A 3,953-nucleotide genomic window follows, 5' to 3' on the forward strand; every position below is an offset into this window, starting at 1 on the left:
AAGAACTGGGTTCTAAGAGAAGAGTAACAAGAGGACTGATTTTTTTAGATTGGGTGAGGGGTCAAGGTCAGAAAAGACTTCTTTGAGAAAATGACATTTAAGCTGAGACCTAAAAGGTATCATCAAGTCAGAGCAAGAGCAGAGGGAGGGCATTTCTAGGCAGAGAAAACAGAAAGTTTCAGCAGCTTTCAAAAAACAGTAAACCAGCCCAGGCTGCAGCAGCCCACTCTCTGGAGTAAACTGTTGGGCTTTTGCTCTTCCATCCTCAGGGACACAAAGGCAGTGTTGTTCAGTGGTAGAATTCTCGCCTTCAGCATGGAAGACCGAGGTTTGATTCCCAGCCAGTGCTCCTCAAGCACAGCTGCCACCCATCTGTCTGTGGAGGCTTGCATGTTGCTATGATGCTGAACAGGTTTCAGCAGAACTTCCAGACTGAACTGGAGTAGGAAGAAAGGCCTGGTGATCTACTTCTGAAAATCACCCAGTGAAAACCCTGTGGATCACAAAGGTCTGATCTGTAACCCATCACAGGGATGGTACCGGACTGGGCAGCGTTTCGGCCTGTTGTGCATGGAGTCACCATGAGTCGGAGAGCTCCTCAATGGCAGCTGACAAACAACTGGTGGGGTACACCCGAGGCTGCTAAGACTTCTCACTCCCACTGGGTCTCCTTGGCAGTACTGGAGCAGAGCTGGGTGCGGGCATTTCCATTCTGACAGCGTCCCTGTCAGTCTCCTCAGCTTTCATTTGAGGGTCTCAACCCTTCCCTTACCCAAGCATCTGGGGCCCACCAAGCCAGTGCTGTGTGGAGCAGCCACACCTCATCACCTCAGATGCCCGCCCTGCCTCAGCAACTGGGTCTTCTCTCAGCTGAGATGCTGATATTTAGGAAGGAGCTTTCCAAATGAGCAGTGGCACCAGGACAGGGCTTTGGGCACATGTGCCACCCTAGAATCCACCACCGCCACCCTCTTTCTTTGATAAGGACACTTGATGTTTTCTCCAGCTCGTGCCAAGCATTGTGCAGAATACAGCTGCACACCTCCTCTTCCAGCCAGACAGCCCTCCTTAGCCCTCTGCTGTAGAGAAAATCTAAGCATAACTGTCTGAAATCTCTTGCAGAGTTAAGCCAGACCAGGTGTGAGCCCTGACTGGCACTACCCACTACATGTGGCTTTTTCCGTGATGTGCTGCCCTCAGTCCACACTGAGGGTGAGCAGTATGAGAACAGCCCCAGACGCTGTGCAAGGATGCACTGTGCAAGCAGGCTGTTAAAGGCGGCGCCCTTGGCGTTAGAAATCTGGGCTCCTCGTCCACCTCATCTGCCACTTTAAGGTACCACAGGGGAGCAGGAATGTGGTGTCTGCTTCGTGTTGAATAATTTATCTGATGATTTTTATTTGAGTCTTTAAATGTTGTGGTGCTGAACCCTAAAAGCCTATTATTGTTGTTCTTAAAGCCACACGCAGCAGTTGCTGGCCAAAATAAATAATACATTCAGTTACCGAGAATGGGAAAGCTAAATATAAAGTAAATGAAGCTTGTGGAAATGGGCCACTTTTGTTTGCCTCCCTAAACTTCCTCCCTTTCAACTCTTTATAAAACATCTCCCTCCATGACTCATTTTTTTTTCCTCCCTTAATCCAGCCTTGGTTGTATCTTCCTTTATCAGGCTATGGCTTTGCCAGGACTGGTTCCAACCTGACAAGTAAACTCCTGTTGAACCCTCAGGCAGGCCAGCATGGGGTGCTGACGGAGGCTGATTGCAGGAGGTTCAGGGTTCTGCCCCTTTGTGTACCCTGGTACCGCCTGCAGACTGGGGATTTGGTGGAAAGCCACCCATCACCCCAGAGTATTTAGAAGAAACAAAGGACTTGCAAATTGATTGTTTGTGTTTGGTCATATGCTTCTCACCTGTCCTGTTGTTATACTGTCCAGTCCATTCTGACTCACAGCAACCCCATGTATGCAGAGTAGACTGTGCACCGTAGGGTTTCTAAGGCCGTGACCTTTCAGAAGCAGATCATCAGGCCTTTCTTCTGAGGTGTCTCTGGGTGGACTCACACTGCCAACCTTTTGGTTAGCAACTGAACGTATTAGCAGTTTGTACCACCCAAGGACTCCAAACCCCAGTACAAGGTTTTATTTCTAATTCTGGGTGAGTGTGGTTGCTAGAGACTAATTACTATAAATTTAACATTAAATAAACTTGTTTAGGAAACAGAGAGCCAGAATTAAGATAAAGAAAACCAAACGCTTTGTGTTTAGGGAAATCCCAGACTAATGTTCACAGAGACCTGAATATTCACAGAGAGAGCTGGACAATGAATAAGGAAGACCAAAGAAGAACTGATGCATTCGAATTATGGTGTTGGCGAAGAATATTGAATATACCATGGGCTGCCAGAAGAACGGACAAATCTGTCTTGGAAGAAGTACCGCCAGAAAGCTCCTTAGAAGCAAGGATGGTGAGACTTTGTCTCATGTACCTTGGACATGTCATCAGGAGGGACCAGTCCCTGGAGAAAGACATCATGCTTGGTAAAATAGAGGGTTAGCAAAAAGAGGAAGATGCTCAATGAGATGGACTGACACAGTGGCTGCAGCAGTGGGCTCAAACATAGCAAATGTTGTGAGGATGGCACAGGACCAGGCAGTGTTTCGTTTTGTTGTGCGTGGGGTTGCTGTGAGTCGGAATTGAATCGATGGAACCTAGCAACAACAACCTGATGCTACTGCCGAAACTGAGAAATAATTACTGTGTCCCGAGTGGACTTTTCACATCAAGTGTGGATATTTAGAGTCAGTTTAAAGGGCATTATGCATAAACCAGGTGACAAAATCCAGGTTAGATTAAGCTGTAATTGGTAACAATTAAGCCTTCATGAATAAGGTATTTAATTGTCCCTAGGTATTCATATTTCTTCAAATCTTGCTGTCTATATATGTAACTGAACGAATAGCCCTTAAATCCTCAAACTTTACTCCTGTAGTAACAAGTTCTATTATAAAAACACAATTTAGTCATAAATAGTATTGAATCTCTATGATAGCTTGCCTTTTTTTTTAATTACCATTACATCTATTTGGACCATGAGTCTTGACCCAGAGGCACACCATCTCTGGTAACAGCACATCTTAATTGTAGACAAAGTTTGCAGTAGTAGGATATGTCCTAATGTTGGATTTTATACAGTAGTTTCCATCAAATCAATGTTGTCATTCCAAACCTACACTTACCTGTTGAACCCGTTGCCATTGAGTTGATTCCAACTCATAGCAACACTATAGGACAGAGTAGAACTGCCCCATAGGGTTTCCAAGACGGTAGTCTTTCCGGAAGCAGACTGTAATATTGTTCTCCTGTGGAGCAGCTGATGGGTTCAAATCGCTGACTTTTGGGTTAACTTACAGTGACAGAAAATGTCATAGAGTGGTAAAGATATTTATCAGTGGTTTATAAACCTTGATAGAGTGGGAATAATTCTTGTAGTCAGAACCCTTCTTTAAGAAAGTACATTCAAGTGCTGGGAGTCTTCAACCCTTTGGAACATTTTGTCTTAAGCAATGGTGATATTTCCTTTCTTAGGAATCCTGGACTAGAACAGCTGTCGGTCTGAGTTATTGCGGGGGGTGGGGGTGCAGGGCGTGTGATGCACTGAAGGTCTGGGAGTGGAGTGAATTATCTTTGAGGTCTTGCCTAGCCCTGGGAGATTATGACTCTGACAAGTAGTAAAGATTTCCATTAGCACTGACCTAATGCATTATTTAAAAAACAACGCACCATCTCTGAAGGCGGTCTGGGTTATCACTTCTTGGCTGTCTCTTATGATTCATGCACTGAATCATGTTCTGTGTTGCCAAAGACAAGGACACAAAAAGATGAACTCCCCTGGAGGTCACCGTTCCACCTTGCTGACTTTTACTGTATACAGAGGGTGTTTGGGGAGACT

The 3,953-nt window shown here is 45.4% G+C and overlaps 1 protein-coding gene across 1 annotated transcript in view; it reads left to right on the forward strand.

Annotated features, from left to right (window-relative positions):
* The window catches only part of VPS35L (VPS35 endosomal protein sorting factor like), a 144,172-nt gene that overhangs the window by 108,297 nt on the left and 31,922 nt on the right, over nt 1–3,953 (forward strand). The window lies entirely within an intron of this gene.

The sequence above is a fragment of the Trichechus manatus genome, unplaced genomic scaffold, assembly GCF_000243295.1.
Source record: "Trichechus manatus latirostris isolate Lorelei unplaced genomic scaffold, TriManLat1.0 scaffold00024, whole genome shotgun sequence".
Lineage (NCBI taxonomy): Eukaryota > Metazoa > Chordata > Mammalia > Sirenia > Trichechidae > Trichechus > Trichechus manatus.